Genomic DNA, 16,778 nt, shown 5'->3' on the forward strand with positions numbered 1-16,778 from the left:
TTTATTTCTGATAACCCAAAAACATCTTCTTTGATTCATCGTACGTCTTGGAAGCTTCACGGTAACTTCGAAAATCCTTTCTCGTAAGTTTCGGACAATAATTTCTCGTCTCAATTTCCGATTTAAATATATAACTCCTTCTCAGTATCTTCTTGATTCAATAGGTTTCAATACTTTTAGTAGTTCCGTGTCACTATTTTTGCGCTCCCTTAGTCCTTGGACATATAAATCTCTTCTTAATTCCCTTTTGTTTACCAAACTTCGACATCTTTAATGGCTCCTTATTATCTCGTTACGCGTCCCGTACCTCATCGATTCCATATTGTAACCTAGCAATGGATTTAGACCAACACTTCCAACACTCTCATTCTTCCAACTTAGAACTTTAATTCATCTAACATTTTCTCCTTTGGAATTAACGTCCAAGAATCTTTTAGAAACTTCTTGCTTAGGGCATCTATCACAACCTCATGACGTTGCATCCGCATGCATCTTAAGTTTTTCAATAATACATCGTAGTCATTCCCTAAAAGGTTTGTTAGGCTCAAGTGATACGAGCATTGGCATGAAGGTCAATCTTCTTTCTATGGCTCAAAGGCTTTCATCGGATCCTGGTAATTCATTCCCATGGTGTACCTCATTGCATCTATTTAGTCACGAGCGATACGATTGGTGAGGATTAAGGCTCTAAATTCCCTAGTAATGTCACAGGTTCATTTTGCATTCAAAGGTCTTGCTCTAAGAAATCAACGTCTCTCTGGTTATAATTGGGATTCATACGCAATACTAATATAGGCTCGAGTTGATTTTCAAAGAAATATTAAGCTTGAAAGACGAATGAATAGTGTGAACAATGCTTGTGAGAAAATAGAAAGAGTTTTATATACGGTAAATCAAAGTTGTACCAAAATAATAGAATGCATAAGAAGAAGAATTTAGGTGCATCTCAAGAAAGAAAACCGGACCAAAAACATTTGATAGTATGGATTAGTATGATGTCTCACTTCTTCTATGCAAATAAAATTTCAGGTATCAATTTCAGTTTACCTTTTCCTTCTTGTGACCCACCATTCCCCTGATTCACTTATCTCTAAGAGTCTTGGTTATTCATCCAACTCCAACTAAAAACTTCACTAAACGCTGTAGGCTTTGACGACAATACCCTATTCAGAACGATTTAGTTTGGTTCTAAGTTTTAACCTAGGTCTTTCTTCTCTATCTTAGACTATGAGTAATCATGGTATCCTAGAATAATTCATTGCTTCTCAAATCCAATCCTTGCATTTACCTTAACCTGGTGACTGTGATCCATCTGCATCATGAGTTTCCACCACGTGGATTAGGACAGTCCTTAACTAGATGCCTGGGTGATCCGCACTGGTAACACAAACCTTGCTTTTTTTATGCTGCCTATTAGGTCGGTAGTTCTCAGTCCTCTTGAATTCTTGACTCCTTGGTGCCAAATTCTGATGGTGATCTCTTCCGTGAGACTCCCGGTTATCATTCTTTGCCACAGCTGCGTTCCTCACACATTCTTCAGCAATCCGACTCTTGTTCACAAGTTCAGAAAACACCCGGATCTCCATAGGTGCTACAAAACTCTGAATGTCTCTCCGAAGGCCTCCTTCATACTTAATGAATTTCCACTTAGCAAAGTCCTCAGGAGCTCCCTGACAAATCCGTGAGAAATGGCACAGTTCCTCAAACTTGCTAGTGTACTCAGTGATGGTCATCTGACCTTGTTTCAGCTAAAGCAGTTCAAGTTCCTTAGCATTTCTGGCTGAAATGGAAAAGTATTTCTTATAGAATTATTCTCGGAACAACTCCCAAGAGATCACAACCCCACCAGGCTGCAGAATGTGCCTCACGCACTGCCACCAATGTTGAGCTTCACCTTGCAGTTGGTAGGTCCCAAACTCAACCCACTGTTCTTCAGGAACCTGCTGAGCCTGTAATGCTCGCTCAATGGCTTGTACCCAGTTATCCGCATCAGTAGGGTTCAAGGTTCCTCTGAAGGTTGGAGGATGAACCTTCAGGAAGGAGGAAAGCGTCATAGGACCATTATCACCGTTGTTGCCATTGTTACCATTATTTATTTGGTATCCCAGGGCTACGGCTGTCGCTTGCATCGCCGCGTCCATATTCCCTAGAGCAGCCATGAAGTCTACAGGATTAGGAATATTCCCTGTTGCTTCAGGCATAGCATTGCCTACTCTGCCTCTACCTCGCCCGTGTCTGCATTCGCGAGTCGACATCTGGTCCCTATACACACCAACTAAGTGATATCAAGTTGATCAGTCTCAATATCGCAAGTCTAGTGCTTTAAGTTCCAAATGCATACTCATGGACGTTTGTGCCACATATATCAATTAGATTTCCTAACAGCACATAGACACATACACAGAGAATGCACAGAAGCATTATCAACTCGTCCTCAGGCTCTACAGGAACAAATTGCTCTGATACTATAATGTAACACCCTACCATACTTAATCTTATGCTTAAGTCATAAGACTGAGATAGTAAGGTATTACGACCTCTAAGAATAGTAATATATATATATATATATATATATATATATATAATAGAGAAAAGGATACTTAACTAGGAGGCTTGAACCAGGGGTAAAACAAAATCGCAAAATAAAAAGCGCAACGCTCAAGAACGGATTACTTACGTGCTAAGAAACCTAATAGAAACATGATAAAGATAAGCAAAAGAATAAAGGAAAGCCAAGGAAATAGCATAACTAGCCCCTGACTCAGCCTGCGAAGCTAAGACAGGCCAGAGGATATATATATATATATATATATATATATATATATATATATATATATACGTATGAACATACATAGGTATCCCCAAAATACACCAAAGTACCAAAGTAAACTCCTATCTCTCCTTGAACCTCTAAGAAGAGCAGCATACATAAGTTACTTGGAGAATAAGCTAAATATATATATATATATATACATATATACAAATAGAAAACCAAAATACACCCAAGGACTACCTCGCTTCCCAGGATCCAGACGCCTGGCGAGGAGCCTCTCGACCTCCATCTGAAAAATAACAATACAATATGGAATGAGAACCTGAGAATCTCAGCAAAGTAAAAGTGCCACGCGTATAATAAATAAGGTCCTGAGAATGCCATAGGCAATCCTAGAACTTCGTTATTCAATTATCCAACATAATTACTAAACAAAAACCATAAACAGGGGTAGGTATTCTAAATCTACCTAACTTACTCAATTTCAATCCACACCTATCACCAAACCATTTCTCTATTTTCTCCATCCCTCTATCATCCATAATGCAACAAGAACAAACAACCAAACAAGTTCAAGCACAAGTAATGAACAGATAAAACAAGTAACAAATATACAAGTAGTAGGTGATATATATCAATTAGGCATTCCCAATTAAAGCATAACAAATAAATCACACATATGCATATGATGAATGTCTATCCTACTGCCCGTGAGCTCACATGTCGGTTATTTTGCCAGAACCCGACACATCTGGTAGCTAACCCAAACATTGGTCTCTACGTTGCGCATCTCCAGGAGGATCATAAACGAAGGAGAGTGCCTTTCCACATCGAAAGAGTGTGCCTTTCCACCTTCTCCTGGAGGATATACAAAGGAGAATACCTTTCCACATCGAAGGAATGTGCCATTCCACCTTTCAACTAGAGAAGAATGTGGGAAAATAATTTGAAGGAGAGTGCCTTTACACCTTTCCCACATCTGCATCACGACAAGAGAGGAAACTTCCGTCCTCAACTTGCCATATCGACCATTTCGGCCACACACAGTCATTCCCAAATCTCATCACTTATCATTATCATTTTCTTACATTCGTTCCTTATAGCCATAACAACATGTATTCATTTAGCTTTCACATCATTCTCTTATAATTCATCACGTTTACCCTTTCCGGGTCCCGACCAAACCATTTATCAAACTCTTCCCAACCTCTTTAATATCGAATAATCTTAAAATCAACCCAACTCTAACATTAAATCAATCACATCACACGAAGATTAAACTTTAACTTCTCGAACCCATGACTATCACTAAGACATCCTCAACACTCTATTTTCTTTTCTGTTTTTAAAATAACAAATGAACTCAGAATTGCACAAACTTTTTTTTCAGGTGTTCATCTTGAAATACGCTTTCTAAAAAACTAAAGATCATAATTTTCTAATTTCTATAGCCTCAACAATAAAGAAAAAACCGTGACTGCTCTGCAATGCATAAAACCAGAAAAACAGCAGTAGCATGTTGGTGGACGAAATTGTGATCACATGTTCTAATTATTTTGAGATGAAGGCTTCTAAGGGGCAGCACCTGAATAGGGCACTGTTTATTTTCTTCACAACTCCGTTCAACTAACCAGCAAGTGTACTGGGTCGTCCAAGTAATAAACCTTACGTGAGTAAGGGTCGAATCCACAGAGATTGTTGGTATGAAGCAAGCTATGGTCACCTTGCAAATCTCAGTTAGGCAGATTAAAATAGTTTTATGGGTTTTCGAAAATAGAAATAATGAAAGGGATAAAGATACTTATGCAGATTCATTGGTGGGAATTTCAGATAAGCGGATGGAGATGCTGTAGAGCTCTTGGACGCATGTTCTCCTACTCCTTCTACTCAATCCTTCTTACTCCTTTCCATGGCAAGCTTTGTATAGGAGTTCACCATCAACTGTGGCTACTTTCATTCCTCACGGGGAAATAACCTGTGCGGCTGTCACTCGCACAGCTAACCAGTCTGGCGGCATCACCCATGGCTGATGGCTACATCCCATCCTCGCAGTGAAAACTATGCTAACGCACTCTGTCACAGTACGGCTAATCACCGGTTGGTTCCCGCTCCTACTGGAATAGAATCCCTCTTTTGCGTCTGTCACTAACGCCCAGCAGGTTAAAGTTTGAAGCACGTCACGGTCATTCATTACCGGAATCCTACTCGGAATACCACAGACAAGGTTAGACTTTCCGGATTCCCAGGATCCTACTCGGAATACCACAGACAAGGTGAGACTTTCCGGATCCTCATAAATGCCGCCATCTATCTAGCTTATACCACGAAGATTCTGTTGGGGAATCTAAGAGATATACATTCAAGCTCTGTTGCATGTAGAACGGAAGTGGTTGTCAATCACTCACATTCATAAGTGAGAATAATAATGAGGGTAATCTGACTCATCACATTCATCATGTTCTTGGGTACGAATGAATATCTTGGAATAAGAATAAGAGAGATTTGAATAAAAGAAGATAGAATTTCATTAATACTTGAGGTACAGCAGAGCTCCACACCCTTAATCTATGGTGTGCAGAAACTCCACCGTTGAAAATACATAAGCAAAGAGTTCAGGCATGGCCGAATGGCCAGCCCTCTCTAACGTGATCACAGGATTCAAAATACAATCCAGGATGTCTAATACAATAGATAAATGACCTATATATACTAGACTAGCTACTAGGGTTTACATGAGTAAGTAATTGATGCATAAATCCACTTCCGGGGCCCACTTGGTGTATGCTTGGGCTGAGCTTGATCATTCCACGAGCTAAGGCATTTCTTGGCGTTAAACTTTGAGTTATGACGTGTTTTGGGCGTTTAACTCCGGATCATGACGTTTTTCTGGCGTTTAACTCCAGACAGCAGCGTGTACTTGGCGTTTAACGCCAAGTTACGTCGTCATTCTTCGAATAAAGTATGGACTATTATATATTGCTGGAAAGCCCTGGATTTCTACTTTCCAACGCCGTTGAGAGCGCGCCAATTGGAGTTCTGTACCTCCAGAAAATCCATTTCGAGTGCAGGGAGGTCAGAATCCAACAGCATCAGCAGTCCTTTTGTCAGCCTTCTTCAGAGTTTTGCTCAAATCCCTCAATTTCAGTCAGAATTTACCTGAAATCACAGAAAAACACACAAACTCATAGTAAAGTCCAGAAATGTGAATTTAGCATAAAAACTAATGAAAACATCCCTAAAAGTAGCTTAAACTTACTAAAAACTATGTGAAAACAATGCCAAAAAGCGTATAAATTATCCGCTCATCACAACACCAAACTTAAATTGTTGCTTGTCCCCAAGCAACTGAAAATCAAATAGGATAAAAAGAAGAGAATATACTATAAAGTCCAAAATATCAATGAATATTAATTTAATTAGATGAGCGGAGCTTGTAGCTTTTTGCTTCTGAACAGTTTTGGCATCTCACTTTTTCCTTTGAAGTTTAGAGTGATTGGCTTCTCTAGGAACTTAGAATTTCAGATAGTGTTATTGACTTTCCTAGTTAGGCATGTTGATTCTTGAACACAGCTACTTTATGAGTCTTGGCTGTGGCCCTAAGCACTTTGTCTTCCAGTATTACCACCGGATACACAAATGCCACAGACACATAACTGGGTGAACCTTTTCAGATTGTGACTCAGCTTTGCTAAAGTCCCCAGTTAGTGGTGTCCAGAGCTCTTAAGCACACTCTTTAGCTTTGGATCACGACTTTAACCATTCAGTCTCAAGCTTTTCACTTGGACCTTCATGACACAAGCACATGGTTAGGGACAGCTTGATTTAGCCGCTTAGGCCTGGATTTTATTTCCTTGGGCCCTCCTATCCATTAATGCTCAAAGCCTTGGATCTTTGCTAAAATTTTTGCCACTTTTTTTTTTCACTGCTTTTTCTTGCTTCAAGAATCAATTTCATGATGTTTTTCAGATCATCAATAACATTTCTCTTTGTTCATCATTCTTTCAAGAGCCAACAATTTTAACACTCATAGACAACAAGATCAAAAATATGCACTGTTCATTCATTCATTCAGAAAACAAAAATTATTGCCACCACATCAATATAATTAAATTCACTAATAATTTCGAAAATTATGTATTTCTTGTTCTTTTGAATTAAAACATTTTTCTTTTAAGAGAGGTGAAAGACTAATGGATTTTATTCATAGCTTTAAGGCATGGTTACACACTAATGATCATGAAGCAGAAACACAAAAACATAAATAAACATAACACTTAAAAACCGAAAACAGAAAGAAAATAAAGAACAAGGAATGAATCCACCTCTAGTGGCGTCTTCTTCTTGAAGGACCAATGATGTTCTTCAACTCTTCTATGTCCCTTCCTTGCCTTTGTTGCTCCTCCCTCATAGCTCTTTGATCTTCTCTTATTTCTTGAAGAGTGAGGGCGTGTTCATGGTGTTCCACCCTTAGTTGTTCCACGTTTTGGCTCAAGTCTTCTAAGGAGGTACTGAGTTGCTCCCAATAGTTGTTGGGAGGAAAGTGCATTTCATGAGGCATTTGTTGATGAACTTCCTCATGTTCTCCTTGGGGGCCGTGAGGAACTTCCCTTGTTTGCTCCATCCTCTTCTTGGTGATGGGCTTGTCTTCTTCAATGGAGACATCTCCATCTATGATAACTCCGGCTGAATAGCATAGATGGCATATGAGGTGGGGGAAGGCTAGCCGTGCCATGTATGAAGGCTTGTCAGCTATTTTGTAGAGTTCATTGGCTATGACTTCATGAACTTCCACTTCCTCTCCAATCATGATGCTATGAATCATGATGGCCCGATCCACAGTAACTTCAGATCGATTGCTTGTAGGGATGATGGATCTTTGGATGAACTCCAACCATCCTCTAGCTACAGGTTTGAGGTCCAGTCTTCTTAGTTGGACTGGTTTGCCTTTGGAGTCTACTCTCCATTGGGCGCCTTCCACACAAATGTCCATTAGGACTTGGTCCAACCTTTGATTGAAGTTGACCCTCCTTGTGTAGGGGCGTTCATCACCTTGCATCATGGGTAGATGAAACGCCATCCTTACATTTTCCGGACTGAAATCTAAGTATTTCCCCCGAACCATTGTGATATAGTTCTTTGGATTCGGGTTCATACTTTGATCATGGTTCCTAGTGATCCATGCATTAGCATAGAACTCTTGAACCATCAATAATCCGACTTGTTGCATGGGGTTGGTTATGACTTCCCACCCTCTTCTTTGGATCTCATGTCGGATTTCCGGATACTCATTCTTTTTGAGCTTGAAAGGGACCTCGGGGATCACCTTTTTCTTTGCCACAACATCATAGAAGTGGTCTTGGTGGCTTTTGGAGATGAATCTCTCTTTCTCCCATGACTCGGAAGTGGAAGCTTTTGCCTTCCCTTTTCCTTTTCTTGAGGAAACTCCGGTCTTGGGTGCCATTGATGGTGAATGAAAAATAAAAAGCTTAGGCTTTTTACCACACCAAACTTAAAATTTGCTCGTCCTCGAGCAAAAAAGAAAAGAAGAGTAGAAGAAGAAGAAGAGAATTTGAGTAGAGAGGGAGAAGAGGGGTTCGGCTATAGGAGAGAAGAAGGGGTTTGTGTTGTGTGAAAATGAAGAAGAAAGGAGAGGTATTTATAGGGAGAGGGGGGGTTGGGTTTCGGCCATTTTAGGTGGAAAAGGGTGGGAAATTGAATTTGAATGTAATGGAGGTAGGTGGGGTTTATGGGGAAGAGGAGGTTGATGTGAATGGTGCATGGGGTAATTGGGAAGAGAAATTGATGTGATTGGTGAAGGTTTTTGGGAAGGGTGACATTGAAAATGAGATTTGGATTAGGAGAGTGTGAATAGGATTAAAAGAAAAGGTAGGTGGGGATCCTGTGGGGTCCACAGATCCTGAGGTGGGAATCCTGTGGGGTCCACAGGTCCTGAGGTGAGAATCCTGTGGGGTCCACAGGTCCTGAGGTGAAAAGAAATACCATTCCTTCACCCTATAGGCGTGTAAATTGCCTTCATGCACCATTCTGGCGTTCAAACGCCCATTGGTGCATGTTCTGGGTGTTAAACGCCCATGTGATGCTTGTTTCTGGCGTTGAACGCCAGTTTCAAGCTTGTTTCTGGCGTTCAGCGCCAGATTGTCCTCTACGTGCGCATCCTGGCGTTAAACGCCAGGATGTAGCTTGTTTTGGGCGTTCAGCGCCAGGAAGATGCTCTGTTCTGGCGTTGAACGCCCGCCAGATGCATCTTCTGGGCGTTGAACGCCAGCCCGTGCGTCCTCCAGGGTGGAAAATTTTTTTCTTCTGTTTTTGACTCTGTTTTTAATTTTTCTGATTTTTTTCGTGACTCCTCATGATCATGTACCTAATTAAACACAAAAATAACAAAGAAACAAAATAAAATAAAATTAGATAAATAAAATTGGGTTGCCTCCCAACAAGCGCTTCTTTAATGTCAGTAGCTTGACAGTGGCTCTCAGGGAGCCACAGAGCAATCAAGTCAATGTTGTCTCGTCCCAACACCAAACCTAGAGTTTGGATATGGGGTTTGAACACCAAACTTAGAGTTTGGTTGTGGCTTCACAACACCAAACTTAGAGTCTGACTGTGTGGGTTCTTCTTGACCTTGAACTGAGAGAAGCTCTTGATGCTTACTCTCTTTTGTCACAGAGGGATGGCCATGTGCTTGAAACACAAGGTATTCCCCATTCAGTTGAAGGACTAACTCTCCTCTGTTGACATCTATCACAGCTTCTGCTGTGGCTAGGAAAGGTCTTCCTAGGATGATGCATTCATCATCTTCCTTCCTAGTATCTAGGATGATGAAATCAGCAGGGATGTAAAGGTTTTCAACTCTTACTAGCACGTCCTCTACTATCCCATGAGCTTTTCTCATGGATTTGTCTGCCAATTGTAATGAGAACAAGGCAGGTTGTACCTCAATGATCCCTAGCTTCTCTATTACAGAGAGTGGCATAAGGTTTATTCCTGACCCAAGATCACACAGAGCTTTTTCAAAGCTCATGGTGCCAATGGTGCAAGGTATTAAGAACTTGCCAGGATCTTGTTTCTTTTGAGGTAGAGTTTCCTGAATCCAAGTCTCTAATTCACTAATGAGCAAGGGAGGTTCACTTTCCCAAATCTCATTACCAAATAACTTGGCATTCAGCTTCATGATAGCTCCTAAGTATTGAGCAACTTGCTCTTCAGTCACATCTTCATCCTCTTCAGAGGATGAATAATAGTCAGAGCTCATGAATGGCAGAAGGAGATTTAGTGGAATCTCTATGGTCTCTGTGTGAGCCTCAGATTCCTCAGGATCCTTATTAGGAAGCTCCTTCTTGCTTGGAGGACGTCCCAGGAGGTCTTCCTCACTGGGATTTTCGTCCTCCTCTTTCTTTGTGCATTCGGCCATGTTGACGAAGTCAATGGCTTTGCACTCTCCTTTTGGATTCTCTTCTGTATTACTTGGGAGAATACTGGGAGGAGTTTCAATAACTTTCTTACTCAGCTGGCCTACTTGTGCCTCCAAATTTCTAATGGAGGATCTTGTTTCATTCATGAAACTGAAAGTGGCTTTTGACAGATCAGAGACTATATTAGCTAAATTAGAATTGTTTTGTTCAGCATTCTCTGTCTGTTGCTGAGAAGATGATGGATATGGCTTACTATTATTCAGCCTATTGCGTCCACCATTGTTAAAACCTTGTTGAGGTTTTTGTTGATCCTTCCAGGAGAAATTTGGATGATTTCTCCATGATGGGTTATAGGTGTTTCCATAAGGTTCACCCAGATAATTAACCTCTGCCATGGCAGGGTTTTCAGGATCATAAGCTTCTTCAGAAGCAGCCTCTCTAGTACTGTTGGATGCATTTTGCAATCCATTCAGATTTTGAGAGATTATGTTGACCTGTTGGGTCAACATTTTGTTCTGAGCCAATATGGCATTCAGAGCATCAATTTCAAGAACTCCTTTCTTATGAGGGACCCCATTATTCACGGAATTCCTCTCAGAGGTATACATGAACTGGTTGTTAGCAACCATGTCAATGAGTTCTTGAGCCTCTTCAGGCGTTTTCTTCAGGTGAATGGATCCACCTGCAGAATGGTCCAATGACATTTTCGAAAATTCAGAGAGACCATAATAGAAGATATCTAATAGGGTCCATTCTGAAAACATGTCAGATGGACATCTTTTGGTCAATTGCTTGTATCTTTCCCAAGCTTCATAGAGGGATTCACCATCTTTTTGTTTGAAGGTTTGAACATCCACTCTCAGCTTGCTTAGCTTTTGAGGAGGAAAGAATTTATCCAGAAAGGCAGTGACCAGCTTATCCCAGGAGTCCAGGCTATCCTTAGGTTGTGAGTCCAACCATATTCTAGCTCTGTCTCTTACAGCAAAAGGGAAAAGCATGAGTCTGTAGACTTCAGGATTAACTCCATTTGTCTTTACAGTATCACAGACTTGCAAGAATTCAGTTAAAAACTGATAAGGATCTTCAGATGGAAGTCCATAAAACTTGCAGTTTTGTTGCATTAATGCAACTAGTTGAGGCTTAAGCTCAAAGTTATTGGCTCCAATGGCAGGAATGGAGATGCTTCTTCCATCAAACTTGGATGTTGGCTTTGTGAAGTCACCAAGCATTCTCCTTGCATTATTATTATTATTATTTTCGGCTGCCATGTCCTTCTCTTGTTCGAAAATTTCTGAAAGGTTATTTCTGGATTGTTGTAATTTAGCTTCTCTTAATTTTCTCTTCAGAGTCCTTTCAGGTTCTGGATCAGCTTCAACAAGAGTACCTTTATCCTTGTTCCTGCTCATAAGAAAGAGAAGAAAACAAGAAAAGAAAAAGGAATCCTCTATGTCACAGTATAGAGATTCCCTTATGTTAGTAGAAGAAGAAAGAGGTAGAAGAATGAAGAAGGATGAAGAAGAATTCGAATTTAGATGAAGTGAGGTGAAGAGAAGTGTTAGTAATTAAATAATTAAATAGAAGAAGAAAAGAGAAGAGAATTTTCGAAAATAATTTTGAAAAAATGGTTAGTGATTTTCGAAAATTAAAGATGAGATGAGATTAAAATTAAAATTTAAAACAATTAACAAGAATTTTTGAAAAAGAGACGGAGGATTTTCGAAAATTCGAGAGAGATAGGTAGTTAGGTAGTTTTGAAAAAGATAAGAAACAAACAAAAAGTTAGTTAATTGATTGAAAAAGATTTGAAATCAAAATTTGAAAAAGATAAGAAGATAAGAAGTTAGATAAGATATTTTGAAATCAAATTTTGAAAAAGATAAAATTTTTGAAAAATATAAGATAAAAGATAAAACGATATTTTGAAAAAGATTTAATTTTAAAAATTACTTAACTAACAAGAAACTCCAAGATAAGATTCTAGAACTTAAAGATTGAACCTTTCTTAACAAGAAAGTAACAAACTTCAAATTTTTGAACCAATCACATTAATTGTTAGCTAATTTTTCGAAAATTGGATAAAAAGATAAGAAAAAGATTTTGAAAATATTTTGAAAAATAATTTTGAAATTTTCGAAAATTATAAAAAAAATGAAAAAGATATGATTTTTGAAAAAGATTTTGAAAAGATAAGATTTTTAAAATTGAAATTTTGACTTGACTTGTAAGAAACAACTAATTTTAAAAATTTTTGACCAAGTCAACCCAAAATTTCGAAATTTTGGAGGGAAATAAGGAAAAGATATTTTTTTTATTTTTGAATTTTTAAAGAAAAACACAAAAATGACCCAAAACATGAAAATTTTGGATCAAGACACAAGATGCATGCAAGAATGCTATGAATGTCAAGATGAACACCAAGAACACTTTGAAGATCATGATGAACATCAAGAACATAATTTTGAAAAAATTTTAATGCAAAGAAAACATGCAAGACACCAAACTTAGAAATCTTTAATGCATGAAAAATATGAATGCAAAAATACACATGAAAAACAACAAAAGACACAAAACAAGAAATCATCAAGATCAAACAAGAAGACTTATCAAGAACAACTTGAAGATCATGAAGAACACTATGAATGCATGAGATTTTCGAAAAATGCAAGTAAAATTTTAAAAGCATGCAATTGACACCAAACTTAAAAATTAACACAAGACTCAAACAAGAAACACAAAATATTTTTGATTTTTATGATTTTCTAATTTTTTTGTATTTTTATTAAATTTTTTTCGAAAATATTTGTGAAGAAAACGAAAAATAAAAGAAAGATTTTTGAAAAAGATTTTGAAAAGAAAAATTACCTAATCTGAGCAACAAGATGAACCGTCAGTTGTCCATACTCGAACAATCCCCGGCAACGGCGCCAAAAACTTGGTGGACGAAATTGGGATCACATGTTCTAATTATTTTGAGATGAAGGCTTCTAAGGGGCAGCACCTGAATAGGGCACTGTTTATTTTCTTCACAACTCCGTTCAACTAACCAGCAAGTGTACTGGGTCGTCCAAGTAATAAACCTTACGTGAGTAAGGGTCGAATCCACAGAGATTGTTGGTATGAAGCAAGCTATGGTCACCTTGCAAATCTCAGTTAGGCAGATTAAAATAGTTTTATGGGTTTTCGAAAATAGAAATAATGAAAGGGATAAAGATACTTATGCAGATTCATTGGTGGGAATTTCAGATAAGCGGATGGAGATGCTGTAGAGCTCTTGGACGCCTGTTCTCCTACTCCTTCTACTCAATCCTTCTTACTCCTTTCCATGGCAAGCTTTGTATAGGAGTTCACCATCAACTGTGGCTACTTTCATTCCTCACGGGGAAATAACCTGTGCGGCTGTCACTCGCACAGCTAACCAGTCTGGAGGCATCACCCATGGTTGATGGCTACATCCCATCCTCGCAGTGAAAACCATGCTAACGCACTCTGTCACAGTACGGCTAATCACCGGTTGGTTCCCGCTCCTACTGGAATAGAATCCCTCTTTTGCGTCTGTCACTAACGCCCAGCAGGTTAAAGTTTGAAGCACGTCACGGTCATTCATTACCGGAATCCTACTCGGAATACCACAGACAAGGTTAGACTTTCCGGATTCCCAGGATCCTACTCGGAATACCACAGACAAGGTGAGACTTTCCGGATCCTCATAAATGCCGCCATCTATCTAGCTTATACCACGAAGATTCTGTTGGGGAATCTAAGAGATATACATTCAAGCTCTGTTGCATGTAGAACGGAAGTGGTTGTCAATCACTCACATTCATAAGTGAGAATAATAATGAGGGTAATCTGACTCATCACATTCATCATGTTCTTGGGTACGAATGAATATCTTGGAATAAGAATAAGAGAGATTTGAATAAAAGAAGATAGAATTTCATTAATACTTGAGGTACAGCAGAGCTCCACACCCTTAATCTATGGTGTGCAGAAACTCCACCGTTGAAAATACATAAGCAAAGAGTTCAGGCATGGCCGAATGGCCAGCCCTCTCTAACGTGATCACAGGATTCAAAATACAATCCAGGATGTCTAATACAATAGATAAATGACCTATATATACTAGACTAGCTACTAGGGTTTACATGAGTAAGTAATTGATGCATAAATCCACTTCCGGGGCCCACTTGGTGTATGCTTGGGCTGAGCTTGATCATTCCACGAGCTAAGGCATTTCTTGGCGTTAAACTTTGAGTTATGACGTGTTTTGGGCGTTTAACTCCGGATCATGACGTTTTTCTGGCGTTTAACTCCAGACAGCAGCGTGTACTTGGCGTTTAACGCCAAGTTACGTCGTCATTCTTCGAATAAAGTATGGACTATTATATATTGCTGGAAAGCCCTGGATGTCTACTTTCCAACGCCGTTGAGAGCGCGCCAATTGGAGTTCTGTACCTCCAGAAAATCCATTTCGAGTGCAGGGAGGTCAGAATCCAACAGCATCAGCAGTCCTTTTGTCAGCCTTCTTCAGAGTTTTGCTCAAATCCCTCAATTTCAGTCAGAATTTACCTGAAATCACAGAAAAACACACAAACTCATAGTAAAGTCCAGAAATGTGAATTTAGCATAAAAACTAATGAAAACATCCCTAAAAGTAGCTTAAACTTACTAAAAACTATGTGAAAACAATGCCAAAAAGCGTATAAATTATCCGCTCATCACATGTCATATTCAAAATTCAATATAAAATCCAAGTTAAATCCAATGACTTTAAAAATTAATGTAGTTAAAATTTACTCATCCAGGTTTCTTTTTTAGTTGGTTCTGAGTTAATACCATTTTTAATAAAGAAGTTACATTACCTGGAAGTTAAGTAAAAATGAGTCAAAATCTGTTTTAGAAACCAACAAGCTTTGTGCCTTTCAATTTGAATAACTTTTATTACAAAACTCCAATTAAGCTAAATTTTGGTTTGGAAACTCCTAGCTCATCCAGGAGCAAGTGTGTTATGGTTTCAACCCAATTGTTATTCAATTCTAAGAGTTACAAGGATTGGAAGTTGGTGCATAACTTGCTGAAATCTGTTTCTTTTCAGCTTTGACCACCAATATTCAAAAACAAATAAGATTAATCAAATTCTGATGTTTTATAAAAACAAATAAGATTAATCAAATTTTATAACAAAATTGGATTTGTTCCAAAACTCAACTCGTAGAAGTCACAACAAGACAAACAAGTTGCTGCCTTATCTGACCTTTTCTGCCTAACTTTAAAAATTTGCCATAAATTGTATATTTAATAAAAAGGTCCCAAATTTTTCAGTTTAGTTCCTTATATTCCCAAGTTTAGCCCAAACTTGTCTCATGTAATTCTGATCATTACATAATTAGTTACAGCATATGTAATACCACCACAACACAACTCTACATTCTTTTTAACAAACACTAATCCTAATCCATCATAAATAAATATATGAGCACAACATTAATAACTTCCACACCTCATAATTCTAATATGTATCCACCAACAAATCTATTCCAACTATATTACAAGGCTAATCATTAAATACAACAAACAATTCAACTTATCCTATGGTTCTTCTAACCTAAGTTTTCACAACACCATAAATATTAAATGTGCGAAACTTAAACCATACCTTAGCCGATCATTTAATTAACCCAAGGCAGCCTCTCAATACAAAATCGCAGTCCCTCCAAGTTCAATCAAACAGCCCCAAAGCAAGCCTTGTCACCAGCAAAGCTCCAAGTAATCCAAATTCAAGTCCAATGCATAAACACCCTCTTAAACTACACCTAATACACATATATATGTTCCAATTCAGTTTTCCATTATAAATACAAGATTGAGCTAGGGTTAGGGTATCCTTACCATACCCATATGCTCAATAGCTTGAGCCCATAAGTCCCGAAAGCTAACTTGAGCCTAAAACACCAAATTATACAAAATCTCAACACCAAAGCCCAATAAATTCAGAACTGGAAATAGGGTAATTTAGAAAGAAAACGTGGTTTTCTTACCTTTCAATGCTATGGGCTTTGTTGAGCTCGACGCCGCGGACGCGTAGCCGCAAACGGTGCGACGATCGGAGCTCGGAGTGAGAAGTTATGTGGATTTGAATGAAATCGGGGGTTTTGGAATCGTCAACATGTTCTTCCCCATTTAGGTTGCTGCCCAGCGTGTTCTGCATGCTGAATAGAATGAAATGAGCTTCAGCTCATTATATATAGTGAGTTGGTTGGGCCCACGGGTCCAGTTCGGGTCCAGTTCGACCGGTTCGGCCTATTCGGCCCAATCTTGGGCCAAATTTTTTAAAATTGGTGTCAAAATTCTCGTTTTGACGAGCTCTACCCTATTTTGACATTAGTTTTGCATTTCTAATTTTCCTATTTAAAAATTTATTTGTTGACTAATTATTTACCGATTTTAGCGGGGTTTACATCCTACCCACCTAATTAGTAATTTTGTCCTCAAAATTCAGAGAGAGTTATCTGAAAAGAGGTGTGGGTAGCCCTTCCGCATATCTGACTCATGCTCTGGATATACTCTTTAGT

The 16,778-nt window shown here is 38.7% G+C and overlaps 1 protein-coding gene and 1 non-coding gene across 2 annotated transcripts in view; one reads left to right on the top strand and one right to left on the bottom strand.

Moving 5' to 3' along the window:
- Positions 1 to 16,778, bottom strand: part of LOC112718266 (uncharacterized) — a 77,416-nt gene that overhangs the window by 19,370 nt on the left and 41,268 nt on the right. The window lies entirely within an intron of this gene.
- On the top strand, positions 10,969 to 11,072 carry LOC112719380 (small nucleolar RNA R71). Its single transcript, XR_003161684.1, has one exon. It is a non-coding gene; the product is annotated as a small nucleolar RNA R71 (small nucleolar RNA).

This window comes from Arachis hypogaea, chromosome 10 (genome assembly GCF_003086295.3).
Source record: "Arachis hypogaea cultivar Tifrunner chromosome 10, arahy.Tifrunner.gnm2.J5K5, whole genome shotgun sequence".
Classification (NCBI taxonomy): Eukaryota; Viridiplantae; Streptophyta; class Magnoliopsida; order Fabales; family Fabaceae; genus Arachis; species Arachis hypogaea.